At 36.6% G+C, this 15,099-nt stretch overlaps 1 long non-coding RNA gene across 2 annotated transcripts in view; it reads right to left on the bottom strand.

Annotated features, from left to right (window-relative positions):
- Positions 1-15,099, bottom strand: part of LOC143689995 (uncharacterized) — a 192,774-nt gene that overhangs the window by 1,052 nt on the left and 176,623 nt on the right. Inside the window, exons 1-3 of one of the 2 annotated variants that reach the window (XR_013178986.1) lie at positions 1,523-1,635; positions 976-1,005; positions 155-235 (exon numbers count right to left, since the gene is read on the bottom strand). This is a non-coding gene — a long non-coding RNA (uncharacterized LOC143689995). Of the gene's footprint in view, positions 1-154; positions 236-975; positions 1,006-1,522; positions 1,636-15,099 lie in introns of those variants that run through there. The other variant, XR_013178985.1, reaches the window with a different exon arrangement.

The following is a 15,099-nucleotide window of genomic DNA, read 5'->3' as shown; positions in this document are numbered from 1 at the left end:
ATATGATAAAACAAGGGGAACAAAGAGGGTTTCCCTCATTGCTTTATATTCTAAGACCACCATCCTCCATCCCAAAATATTCTACAGTAAAAGAGTGAGTTTTAGGAGTCCAGGAGGCAGATAAAGGAAACACTGAGAATGGGGGGGTGCTTACGAGGTGTAGTGAATGTAGCAGCACGAGTCGTGGCAGCAGAGCTGGTGGAAGGAGCCGCAACGGTGGTCACTGCAGGGGCAGCTGAAATTAGGAAGATAAATTCCAGGTGAGATACTGACACCTTCTCAAAGAACAAGATCAGTCCCACCCGTGCTTGGATCTGCACTCCTGTCTGCAAAGCTGCCATCCACTCTGTCATCCCTTCACTGTGGACATCTCTTGTCCCCTCCCGTAATGATTTTTCCAAGCCTAGTCCTGACTTTCCTGGGACAGGTAATATCTGAGATTTATCTCCAATTACATGAAAACTGATAGAGCAAAACACAGACTCTTTATCTGAGGAAGGAGCAAGGAAGCCCCATCAACTTCATTTCTCAATCTCAGGGCAAATAGAACATCCCTAGCAACCTGGAACTGCCATCCTTCCACAGAATAACCCATGACTGAATATTTTCTACTACAATATGTAGAATGATTGTAGAAGGAGGAATTCTACAGAAGAGGAGAAAAAGAGGAAGTGTTTTCCTATTGAGAATAGGATGAATTTCATATTAGATTAATATGCTGGAAAGGAATGAGTGCATATTTCACTATTGATGTAAAGCCATCTCAAAGGTTATATACTCTCCAATAATATTTAAAGAATTAAGCACATATTCTATGCTTAAAGTAAACATTTAAATCAGGATAATGCCCCATCACATTTTTCCTGGAATTCCTTTTGTCTTAAAAATTCCCTATGGTGGCTGACACTTTGGCAAGTGTCTGAGAATGGAAAACAGTCACTTTAGGAAGAACATGAAGTGCAGGCGCACACTCACCAGTAGTGGATGGAGCATTTGTTGTATTCTCTGGAAGAGAAAGAACATAAAGTTAGGTTTCTGATAAAGACCAGCTTGGATATGGAGGGAGAAGAGAATATGGAAAATAGACTTGCACATTTGAAAGACTTTTAGTCTGTGGTCCACAATTTGAGAGGGAACAGTTCCACAGAAAAGGCAAAATCCTACATATCCTTTAAATGAGCTGATATGGTTTTATTTTTGCTTTCACAAAAAAATAATTTTGGTTACATTTCAAAACAGATTTTTCAAACCCTGACAACAATGAGGTTGGATTCTTACTGCACTCGCTGTCTGACTGTGAGCATAGAGTAGAGAAGGCATCTGACTTAAATAGGAAACCATAAGGATAGTGGCAAGTCCATTTTGACTGTGCAGTTAGATCAGTGATGGGCCCTGAGCATGGAACTGTAACCTGGAAGTGTCAGCATTCTGCCTACACATCCACAGCCCAATAGGAAACTTCACCAAGCACCTGATGTATTCTTCCTCGAAACGTTGTTTTAAGAGAAGAGCCTTCACTTACGAGCAGAGACAAGGATGGTGGAAACTCCAATGAGTACCAGGAGTGCCTGGAGCTTCATTGTGATGAAGGGCAGAGCAGGAGCACAAGCAGGAAAGCTTAAAGCCCAGGTGGAGGTGAGGCGATGACTCCCACATCCCAGGCACTGTCTCTATATAGGCACAGCGCACCACTCAGGAGCTGCCAGACCAGAATCCGGTTTGTTAATGCCAGGAACAGGTGGTGCTCAGAGAAACCACTGGACATTCAAAAATTCAGCCAGAGGCACATTGAAAAGGTCATGAGATTCAAGCCGGTGGCTTTGAGACAAGTTTCAATTTAAGAATTTTCCTAAGGAAATATTTTCCAAGCAACACTGTCTTTCTGGATGCCTCTTAACTTATGAGGTAGAGAAGCACTATAATTGGTGATCATCTGGAGATGCCTTATAACTAACCTGCTTGACTGATTTACTTATGTGGCATTTACCCTCTCATAGACAATAGGAATTGTAAGCTGCAAGCTTGCGAGTCATGACTCTACTCGGAAGGAAATAATCAGAGTGTGAAGGCCAATCCCAGAAGCATCACTGTTAAGTCATGCTGTACATTCCTCAGGTCCCTGCCTCCCTCCTCTGCATGTAGTTGAGGATAATTGACATTTATGTACATAACAAGTCGCCCAATGACCCCAAGGACCCAAATGACCTCTCTGATTTAAGCAATTCTTATTTAAAGATTCAGAGTAAAGGAGGAATCTGAAATAATAGTATTAGCTTTCCATACCTTCAATGAGTGATGTTATTATTCAACATAAATATTGAATAACATCATGTGTCTTACACGTTGCTAGGCATGAGAGAAGGGGCAGTGAATATATACTCAATATTCGCAATGCAGGCATCCTATTCATGGAAATATACCGTAAGGAAAAAATACCTTGTGATTACAATGTATAACATCTGAGGCAGCAGAGTATATCTAAAAAGAAAAATTGCACAGGGAAAGATAAAGAGTGTTTTCAGAGATAGTAGCATGGATACCTTTGTTTAAGAAATGGGGCCAAAGGAGGCCTTTTTGAGGCCATACTTGAACAAAGATTTGAAGGAGATGTTAAATGAACCATGTGATAGCATTGCAATTGTATCTCATGGAGAAGCAAAAGCAAGTCCTAAAACATGATAATATTCCATCATGCCAGCCCCTGCAGTAATTGAGTAAAGTGTCACAGGGCGCTCACTTTGACAATCAACTACTCAGTCATAAGAATATTAAGGAACCATGCGCCCAAGCTCTTAAGGAAACACAACAAGCTATAAACACAGGAGTGAAAGATCTACATCCAAATCCCAAACAAGGGTGACCTTGACCAGTTCCAGGGAGACACAGAATATCTTTGTAATAACAAAAATGATGGAGTGTTCACTGCATTCTAAAAATGAGTTCTCTTCAGGTGAATAATAGTAATCATTAAAAAGGATTTCTTAATGTACAAATATTGCCTTTAATAACATTCCATATTAAAGATATGCTTTATATCTTTAGAAATCATATCAATCTGTAGGTAGATAGATATGATTTATAAAGAGAGATATAAATCATATCTATCTGTAGGTAGATAGATCTGCTACCTACAGAAAGGTCATTTATCTCCACTTTCATATGAAAGTCTATAAAGCAACAATAGGAACTGGATATGCCAAGATGTCATGGGTAGGCCCCTCATGTAAATGGAAAAGGGTGGATGGATTTACAAAAACTGTGTTACTTAACCTGAGGAAAGCAGCTGGTCTACCCTATCTTAACTAATCTCAACTCTGCCACTATGTACAGAGTTGTTGTTCATGGTGACATGTAGGCAGAAGGAGAAATGGAAGCACGAATTATAATCCTAAACTATCAATTTTCTACTTTGTAGGAAATGTGTATCCCACACAGAGTTCAAAAACATTCTGGTGGGCAGGCCACGGTGGCTCAGCAGGTAGGAGTGCTTGCCTGCCATGCCCGAGGACCCGGGTTCGATTCCTGGTGCCTGCCCATGTAAAACAAACAAAAAAAAAAAACATTCTGGCATCTTGATGTACTTAGTTAGAAATGTAGGATGCTCCTGAACCCCTACTCCCACAGAACACTTAATCGTCTAGTGACGATGGGCAGAGATTATCTTCCACAGATATCCAGAAAAGTACTAGAGAGTTGCAGTAACAAGAAGTTCATTGCATCAAGAAAATATAGTTTAAAAAAACAAAGGAAATCTCATGACAACCGTGCTGTATCCTACCCAGCCCTGCTCCTGTATGTTGTACTGCTGCTTACTTTCAGTGTGGGTCCCTGGTCCTGTTCCAGACAGAACAGAGTCATTCCTGCATGCAGACTTCACTGCCAGTGTATCAGAGCTGATCTATCTGGTGGCAGCATGAATCACCAACCAGGAAAATTATCCCTGGCTTTCCTGCCAGAAATTATCCAGCAGACCAAGTCAACTTGACATGAGCTAGAGCAACGTTAGCAACATGAAATAGAAGGAGCTTGAAGAAAAGGATTACTAGAGTCTAGACATACAGGAGAACATAAAATGAGTAAAGTCTATTTTAGTGGGATTAGGGGGTCGTTCATATAAATGTTTAAAAGAATTCATATGCCCACCCTCATGTCCATGACAGGGCACATGCTCAGAAATGACAGAAAGGACACAGCAACTTGGATTCGGGCTGTTCTTGTTGGGATAAGAATCTACTGTGACTTAGAGTACTAAACATGGAGACAATATTCAAGGTGTTTTAGTTTCACTTCTGCTTAGGCTGATTTTTTTAGATTCCAGCTTTCAAAAAAATCTCTATCAAATCACTAGCTAGATACAAACATAAGGAACAGACACTATAGGGAAAAAAATTCCAGCATTAAGACTTACATATAAAAACGAACAGTGTGCAAATAAATTATAAATCAAACAAGAAATAGGAAATGGCAAGCAATCCAAATTAAAAGATAATCTTACAGAAATCATCAATGAGGAAGATTTTATATTGTATGTACATACCAGATAACTTTTCAAATTGGATATTCAGTATGTTCAAATTGTTATAGGAAAAGACAGAAAGAGGTTGTGAAGATATAGGAAAACAATAAATAAAATGAGAATCGCAACAAAGAGAAAAAATTATAAAATGGAATTAAACAGAAGTACTGTGGTAGAAAACCATAATAAGTAAAATTTAAGAACACTTGGAGACTCAAAAGAAGAATGGATATCGTAGAAGAAAAGGACAGAATTAAAAGATAAGACAATGAAATTATCCAGGCTGAGTTGCAGAAACAAAAAGGAGTGAAACAAACTGAACAGAACCTAATAGATCTGTAGCAAACCTACCTAACACCATCAAGCATAAAATAAATGCTTTATATCAATCCCAAAGAAAAAGAAGAGAGAAGGTGGCAGAAGAAGTGGGCAAATAAATAATGGCAGAAAACTTTCCCAAATGAATGAAAGACATGAATACGCACATTCAAGAAATCCAATGAATGAAAACAGAATAAAGTTGAAGTGAAATACACCCACATTTTATACTCAAACTGTCAAATGCTATAAAGGAAAAGAGTTCTGAAAGTTACAAGGAAAAAGCATCATGTCATACACATGAGAACCCCAATAAGATTAACTGCCAATTTTTTATTAGAAACCATTGGGACAAGAAACAGTGAAAGAAATATTTAAAGTACTGAATAGAAAAAATTGTATACCAAAAAGGCTCATTTCAAAATGAGAAAGATTGAGATATTCCCAAACAAACAAAAGCCTAAGGAGTTTGCTTCCACTATACAAAGCTTACAAACAAGGTTAAAGAGAAGTCCTCAGATTGAAAGAAAGGATAATAAACAATAGATTGAAGCAATATAAACAAATGAAAATCTCCAGTGAATATAACCCAATGGGTAAATAAATGCCAGCATATTGTATTATATTTTGTTGTATGTAAGTAACTTTGTACACCTTAAAATTTCTATAAGCAAATGCAAAGAACAAAATGATTAATCTATGATTTCGGGCACAGTATATATGAAGATACCATTTGTAAAAAGAAATACAAAAAGGAGGGCTTGTGACAGAGCATACAGACAGTATTTGGCAAGTGAATGATGTTAAATTGATATGAAAACAAAAGTGATATTATAGACAGAACATTAAATTTTAGCCCTATGATATTGACAAAGATAAGATCCAAAACTTATATTGACAGAAGGATACACTACCATAGAAAAGTGAACAAATATGAAAATTACAGTTAATGGAAGAATTGAGGGGAAATGATATGATTTAGACAAAATTTAAAAATGATAGAAGAATCTCCCATATTGTCAGTAGTTATTTTAAATATACGGGAATATATATTCCAGTCTAATGTAGTGAATAGCAGAATGGATAAAAAAAAAAAAAAACATGTCCCAAATATATGGGGTATACAAAGTACAACCTGAAAGAACAGAGCTAGAGGAGACACGTATTAAGAGATTAATTATAAAAAATTGGATCACACAAATGTTTTAGGGAACTTCCCACAAAGCAACGTACTTCACTGGGAGCATGAATGCAAATTGGCAGAATAAGGAGCGATGGGAATTTGGGCCATTTCCTCATGCGACCTACTTGTGCCATGAGGGCCTTCTCAAGCCCGATCTCATTTATACCTCCTACAATGCATAATTGAGTCCTGCAGTGTATGACCAACTTTGTTGCTTGGTGCCTTCACACAACACACAGATCTTGAGAAGAAGCTCAGGTCTCATTGTGGTCCATGTCATGGTTAGGGACAGGTGTCAACTTGGCCAAGTTGTGGTACCTGTTCGTCTGATTGGGTAAGCACTGGCCTGTCTGTTGCAATGAGGACATTTCATAGGATTAGGTTATGATCACGTTAGCTACATCCACAGCTGATTCCATTTGTGATCAGCCAAAGAGGAGTGTCTTCTGCAATTAGTGATGCTAAATGCAATCATGGGAAGCCTTTTAAGGAGGACTCAGAGGAGATAGGTTGCATTCCTGCTTTGGCTGGTAAGCCTCTCCTGTGGAGTTCATCCAGGCCATCCATTGGAGTCATCAGCTTCGTAGCCTGCCCTGTGGATTTTGGACTCTGCATTCCTACGGTCACGTGAGACACTTTCATAAATTTTATATTTGCAAGTGTTCCCTGTTGATTCTGTTTCTCTAGAGAACCCTAACTAATACAGTCCATGACTAAACGTTCAGTCTCTGCTAAGGCCAAGTAACTTGCCAAAGGCTGTTTCTCTAAAAGAAAGTACTTATCAACAAAGGATGACAGGGTCCTCCCCTAAAATCCTAAAAACCTGCTGTTTTTCACCACAGCTGCTTGCAAAAGTCTGCAAACAGCATCTCTCACTATCTCCCAGAGTCGCTCTGAGCACCATTGATCATGATGGATGGTATGGCTCAAGCGGCAGAACAACTTGCACATGAGCACAGACCTGTTGCAGAGCCCTCTCTTCCTCTGGGACCACTGAGTTAGAGCTTTTAGGTCTTTTGATAAATGAGCAGGAGTAGCACACCCAATTGAGGAATATGTTATCTCAAAAATCAGAGAGAACTACTAAGTGTTGAACTCTTTTTTTATTAGTAGGAGTGATTAAAAACAAACACTTATCCTTTGCCACAGAAGGCATTTCTCTACATGACCAACACCATGGGTCCTTCAAAATTTTATGAGTTGGAAGGCCCTTGAATTTTTGTTGGATTTTTGCTCAAGAATAGAAGAATGAATAAGCCTAATGTGGTATATACATCAATGGAATATTATTCAACCACAAAAGTGAATGATGTTCTGATGCATGTGATAACAGGGATGTACCTTGAAGAAATCATGTTGAGAATAATAAGCTGGACCCCAAAGAAAAAATATTGCATGAGCTTGGTTAAATGAAATGATTGTAATATGCAAATGTATAATGTCAGAAAATGGAATGCAGGTTAGCAGAGGCTGTGGTGAAGGAAGGGAATGGTCATGTTTAATGGGTACAAAATTCCTATTTGTCACGATGGAAAATATTGGTAATGAATGGTGGTCATGCTGGCACAACATTATCAATGCGATTAACACGATGAAGTATACATCGAAGGTGCACAAAATGAGAACTATTAGGTTGTACATATGTTACCGGAAGAAATTTTTTAATAAGGCCATAAAACTGTAAAATAAATGTTTGTGTGTGTGTGTATGTGCCTCTGTGTTGGTGTATTCTGGAAAGTACAGGAAAGATAAACAGATTAAAAGGAGGTAAAGAAAAAAATGACACATAAATGGAAGATATTCGCTGAGTATATGCAGTAAGGAATAAACCCAGCAGCCCACCCACTCACTTCCCCCATTACAAAACTGAACACAAAATTCAAGTGTCACCCAGAAGATGGTTACTTATTTAGTGTGCCTGCTGCTGTGCTTAGCAAATGAAAGGTAATGAGACCTCTCAGATAGAAGTAAGGCAAAGATTTCCTTGCTGGGGAAAGAATGATTAAGCGTAAAATTGAAGTCCAAAATGCTTCGGCACTCAAGTTCCAGGATGGAATCTGAGTAGGCAAGACTCCAAGCTCCCAACCCATGCTTCGACCAGAACAGCTCAACTTTCATCCATCTCTACATCTGGTTTCAAAGTAATGGTTGAAACCACAGGCTTTATTTTTCATAGGTATTGCAATTTTATAACAATAACATGCTTCAAATATTCATTTTAGCACTACCAAATTCAAATCAAATTAAATTGGTAGGAAAAAATCAAATTAAAATAAAGCACAATTTTCTATTAAATGAGCAACATCATACATTTTAGATATTGCTATAAAAGCAGGTACTTTTTTTTTTGCATGGGCAGACACCAAGAATCGTACCCAAGTCTTAGGCATGGCGGGTGAGTATTCTGCCATTGAGACACTGTTACACCACCCTACATTGCTTTTTTATATCAGAAAATTTTAATATTTTTATCTTATATTTTGTATAATAATAAGTAAGTATAATAGATCCCTTTGGGGCAAACTGAATAAATGCAGCACATTCATAGTTTATATGTGCCCCAGAGTAAGAAAAGAGATAGAAAAATAAGTTTGTCCCATTCAGAAAAAGTCAAATTAAATCCAGAATGCATTTGTAAAGCTTTCTCAACATGCCTTTTAACTTTTCATTGTAAAACAAAATAAGTATAAAGGAGAATTTAAAGTAGGAGTAATAGAACTTCCATGACAAAAAGAAAACCACTGCATGGTCTTAGAAAAATGTTTTGCATATGGATAAGTGTGCATTTAATACTTTTTAACTAATTAAAATCTAATTTATATGACATTTTTATGTTTTTCATTTTTGGGGAGAGTTGAAACCAGGGTATTATATCCCTGTTCCTCCAAGCCTAATGATTCATACGATCACTGCCAGCACTACAATACTCACTGATGACTCTGTGGGTATTTTAATGTGTCCATTTATTTGCCCAAGTTTCTAGCATCATTTGCAAATACATATATCCATATGCATATATAATAGGTATATTATACAAAAAGTTACATAATTTATATTATTAGGTCCTAAATTTCTTGTTTGGGCATTCAATACTGTATTTATAAATCTGGTTTAGCTGACTGCTATGAACCTATTTCATTCTTTTCAATAGCTGCATTATATTCCATGGGTTTGGATATATCATAGAGTATTGGACCTTCCCCTGGTTTGGTAAATTCAGATCAAGTTCAGTCTCTGCATACAACAAACCATGCAAGAAGGGATATACTTTCTCAGGTACCCACAACTACTAAAGATTTTATATCGGCATAATACATTGCCAAAGTTTTGAAGTCTAATAATTTGCATAATTTCCATGTTAATAGCTATAATCAAATTGCTTTGCCACACTTCTATGATAATTAATATTTGCTATAGAAAAGTAAAAGCCCACATTTTTTCAACCACTTCTTTGAGTAGTAAAAGTCATCTCAATCTTAATATTGGCCAGTCTGAGATGACAAGAACAATATTCATTTTATTGATTTGCATTTCCTTGATTACTGATAAGATTTCCTGAGGTTACTGACCATTTGAATATCCTTTTCCAACATTTGCTTATTCAAATGCTTTCCTTCAGCAACTATAGACATTGTGGTTATTATATATTTGAGGACTTATGGCAAATATTAACATTTTCTCCATCATAAAAATGACAAAGATTTATAATGTGATAACTTGTCTTAAAGCTATGTGTAATATATTTGCCATGCAAAATATGCTATACTTTAATCAATTAGTGATATATTCTTTGTTATAACTCTGGGTTAATTAATTAGAAAAAATGTGATTAGAGACACTTAAATGAATAACTCTGTTATTTTTTTCATGCAAAGTTTAACTACTTCTTAATCCCAAAATTTAAAATAAAATCACAATCCTGACCCCAGTGATCTGGGCACAAACAAATTTGAAGCATTTTTGAATGAGAAGCTAGGTTCTGCAAAAGAAACTTCAAAGAAGCCCAACTCTGAAGAGAGGTCTTAGAAAGAGGCATCAAATTATCAAGTTCAAAACCAGACACCTCTTTCCTCACTATTCAAGATACAGAAGATGGGAGACCTGCAGCAGACCTGGACTGGAATGGAGTGGGCTATTTCAAAAGCTGTTTAAAGGAAGATACGTTACTGTGACTCTCCTGAACAATAGAAAATAAGAGCTCCCAACCTGCTACCAAAAAAAAAAAAAAAAGGAGAGAAAAGGTAACCAAGTAAGATCAAAGAAAGACAATGAAAACATAATGTCTTTCAGGAAGGGAACACAGGAAAAGTTTTAGGATGCCGAAAGAGAACCAAGGTGTAACCTTAAAAATGACCTCCATGATGATTTTCTCCCCTAAAATGGAGATAACCCTCAACTGCCTTTTATCCTTATATTATACACCTCAAATCATGAACTTTGCAAACTGCCAGTATTTCCCACTTTCCTTTGCTAATGCTTCCTCTGGTACCCATCTGCCCGCTTTTGACGGTGGTAGACTATGACTAGGAACAAAACTGCATGATCATAGTCATGACCTGCTAAGTTCACCTGAAGACTGAATGGCAGGCTTCCCATTGCTTGATGCCTTGGGCCTACACCCATCTTTCCTTGAGCTTGAGAGACAGAAATGAGAACTAGGAAACATAAATCAGTCTCCTTCCAAGATTAAATTTAAGGACCCCATCTCAGGCCCAATGCAGGCCCATTGTGTGGGTCAGGGAATAAGTTTCCCTCAAGGTGCTTCTTAAAATTCCAAAAAATTCCAGGATCTTGGAATTCTGATTCCCCATGACTGGCTATGGTGTGGAACATCCTATCCTTGGCTCCCCTTCTAGGTAAGATTTTCAAAGAGTATATAAAGCTCCCAAAGTCTAAGATTTTAGCTGGGGAAAAATCTTTGATATTAAAAACATTTTTAGTGGGGAAGAGGAAGAAAAATTTTCCAAATTTCTACATTTCCCATATCATTTCCTATTTTTAAGTTTCTTTCTTCTACCTGGAAATACCAATGAGCATATTTTTTAACCCCATGACTCTCATCCAGTTCTTCAATCTGTAATTCCCCATCCACACACCAATGAGGTCATATATGCTCCATGGTCTGAGAAGACTCCTCCTTAAACAGAATAATAGGTCAAATCCATGTATGCCCTCACCATTCTGGATCTGTTTTTGTGCCCAAGGCTTAAACTTAGTCATTTCATCAACTCTCACTTGACTGCAATCTGTCCTTCTACTTTCACTCAGTCATCTCCCCTTCGGGGATCCTTGCTTGAGCCCAAGTGGTTTAATTTGGTGCCCACTCTTCTCCCACGTTACCTGTGATACCCAGTTACATCAAACTCATCTCTGATTTGTAGTTTATTCTTTGTTTCCTAAGAACTTCTCACAAAAGAGAAACTAAACATACAATAAACATAGGAAATAGGAAAAGAATGAAAAAATAGTGGTTGAATGAGAAGGCAAAAAGAAAGAAGGGAAGGAAAGAGGATGAAGATTTTTTACAACATCAATTTATTCAACTGCTTCCATTTCAGGTATTAAATTAATACATATGTAGTAAAGAATTTAACCTTGCTACAAAAGAAACCTAAACTTTCTGTGAAGTAATCTCAAAGCCAATGGAATATCATACCTAGCAGGACCATCCTTATATTCCTGGAAGCCCAGCTGCTCAGAGGAACAGTATGATTTAGACTGGGGGGTTGAGAACCCCACCTTGTTATTTAAGTGGGGTGGGGGGGGACATGTGCTATCAATTCTATTTTCCAGGATGCTGCAGACTGAGATCAGACATGAGGCGAGTCAACCTGGTCTGTGTGACTTTGCCCAAATAACGACTCTAGTCACCAAGGATCAGGTGAGCTTCCCTGGTTAGTAATATTTTTTGTGTACTGTCACACAGCGATGCCAAAAACAGCAACATCCATGATGCCATAGGGAGAGAACAATGGAAGCTCTGACTTTGGAACTTTTCTTGGACTCTGCCTCATGCTTCCTATCCTTTGCCTGTTTTAATCTGTATTCATTACCTCTAGTAGATTATAAGCATGAATATAATAAATATCAGTGGGTTCTTCAAGCCCTCCACTGAATTATTCAAACTGATGGGTGGTTTTGGGAACCCCTCAAACTTGCAGATAGTGTTCAAGTGAAGCAGTCTTGTGGGTTGTGTTCCTTGTAAATTCAGGACAGTCAATTTCTCCTCTCAGAGGCCCTCTGATTATGGCAATAAAAGTCATTTCCGTACATTGATTTTATTCCATACATACCCTTATTCCATACTTCAAGGCATGGCTAAGGCTCTAGCTCTGCATGCAAAACAACATGTTTGGATGCGTTACTAGAAGTTCCATGATTCAGGATGCATGGGTGGTTCAGTGGTAAAATACTCGTCTCCTGTGCGGGAGCCCTAGGTTCAATTCACAGACTATCAAACTTTTTTTTTAATATATAGCCAGATTACATTAGGAAGGTATGGTAAGATACTTTGTAAATTAAAGTGTTATTGAATCCTTTTGTTTTAGAATTTTCATATGTTTGAACCATATCCAAATGCACGTGCATGTGTCCAGATTCCTACAAAGGCTCTGAGGCTGCCAACTTCACTGTTTCTCTGATGGACTACAAGTGAACCAAGTGGGGGTGAGGGTTCACATGACTGTTCTGTATAAGAAATGAGAATAAGATAGGAGTACTATAATGAATAAATAGATATCTTTAGCTAATTACAACTTTACAAACCTAATGGCTTTGAGACATAGACACTCATGTACTCTGGGTAGGTAAATGATAAGTACCTTTGTTGGGAAAGAAGCCCTTTTGTGGCCAGAAACTGTGACATGACTCCATTACTAATTTTAAAAAATAATGAAGAAATAATGTACAGTTATTTAAATGTAGGTTCTCATTTATTGTATTTGGATACTTTTGTACTGGGGATTTTCAAAAATATCTATTGAATTAATGAGTGAGTGAGTTAATGAATGAAGATGTCAGTTTCTAAGATTAAATTAGGAGTGAAGTTATACAGGTAAGGGGGATGGACTGGATCTCTCATGTGACTGGGAAATAGAAGGAAGCTATTAATATCTTAACATAAAGTAAAGAAGTATATCATCAATATAATTAAGGATATTCTGTAATATTATTATGGGGAGTGATATTTGAGAAACTCCACCTCATTGGCATCAGGTTGGAAACTCTACTAATTCACATAATTATAAGAGTTATAAGGGCACAATTAAGAAAAATATCTCACTTCTTTTTGTAAGTGTTTCTTTTCTCCCTCCAACTAGAAGGCAAGCTTTATGAAGGGTTAAACTCCATTTTGTTCTTTTTCTTGTTTATGTTGTAGAAAAATATAGAATATGTTGTCCAGCACATATGGGTCCTTACTGAACATTTGGCAATTGAATTACCAAACAGCCCAATCATCTAATGGGGTAAAAGATCATTTAAACCTTCAGTAAAATTTATAGATTTAAAAATATCTATATTTTACATATATTATAATTATTTTATAATTAAATATGAAATATATAATTTTTATTATATTCCATCATTTAATAAATTATTAATAATCTTTAAATCAGTGCAGCAATAAGTAATTTTATGTATTAACTTTTCTTTTCCTTTATATTTATTCTTAGAATATTACCTATGCATGGCTTCGGTTTAACTTACCATGATGCTTCCCAAAATATTGTCCTAATAAAACCACTATTTCCTCACAAATTTCCACAAAATATAAAATATATTTTTCATTTAAATAAATTTAAAATATATAAACCAATGTATATTTTAAATGTATCTTCTGGAATGTCAGCTGCATGGAATTCTGGTGCCAACTTTGACCTAACATAGTGAAAGGACATATCACACATGAATTTGACCTCAGTTTTATCAATTGAACTGGTACAATAAAATCTACCACTTAGAGGTACACAATGTTTTCTGGTAAATAAGTAAGGTAATAGGCATCTGACCTTTCCAAAAATTTTCTTTGTCCTAGGTATCTCTACACACTTCTTCAAGATTGAAAAGCACACAGAAGTGTAGAGAAGAAATAATTGTGTAAAATAATGCAGAAATTATTGAGTCTTGTTCAGGGTTGTTACTAAAAACTAACATAAGCAGAAAAATAACTTGCTAAAGCAAGAAGGTAGTGCCTAAAATCATTAAAAGGGTAAAGAAAGACATGCAATATAAGGTTATAGGACAATGCCATAAAATGCCACAAGACTAGTTTGATGAGAAAACTGACACTATATCCACTGATGTCTCCAAATACAAAATTCCACGAACTGCAAAAACAGTAACAGCAACTGCAGCAAGTGAAATGTACTTCTGGATCAGAATTCAGTCTTACAAACATTGTCCAGTCTTAAACACTGGCTATTTTAGTCACTAGTATATGCCCAGAAAATGCAGCGCCTAGTCAAATATCACTAATATCCAAAACAAGCATGACGGGGATTGCCAGAGTCCAGTCCACAAGCTGTGCCTTTTCTGTAAGGGAGATTAGACAACTGCATTTCGTCCTCTGAACTGAGGAAACTGGAAATTTGCCCAAATATACAAAATCTGTTCAAAGGACATGATGGGTATTTGTGAATCTGGCAAGATTCACACAGGTAATATCTGCTTGTGCAATGATTTATTTTATAACAAAATCTTTTCATTTTCCTTAAATTTATAATATTCTTAAAAAGGAAAAGTATTAAAAATTATTTAGTAATATCTTATTAAAAGATATTTTATATGATGCAAACTATAGTCGCTACTGGATTTCAGAGGCAAAAGGCCATTTTGGACAAAATTGATTATGAAAGAAAGAATCAAATCATGTTGAGTGAAATAAATCAAATGTGAAAACATAAAGCATGTAGTTATAGAACAATGCCGTAAAATGTCACAAGACTGGTTTGATGAGAAAAATGATACCAGATCCACTAATGACTCCAAACACTAAGTTCCATGAATTGCAATAACAGTAAGAGCAATTGCAGCCAGTGAAATGTACAGCTGATCAGAATTCAGTCCTACAAACATTGCTCAA

Source organism: Tamandua tetradactyla, chromosome 7 (genome assembly GCF_023851605.1).
Source record: "Tamandua tetradactyla isolate mTamTet1 chromosome 7, mTamTet1.pri, whole genome shotgun sequence".
Classification (NCBI taxonomy): Eukaryota; Metazoa; Chordata; class Mammalia; order Pilosa; family Myrmecophagidae; genus Tamandua; species Tamandua tetradactyla.
This window is presented reverse-complemented; position numbering and strand designations above follow the sequence as displayed.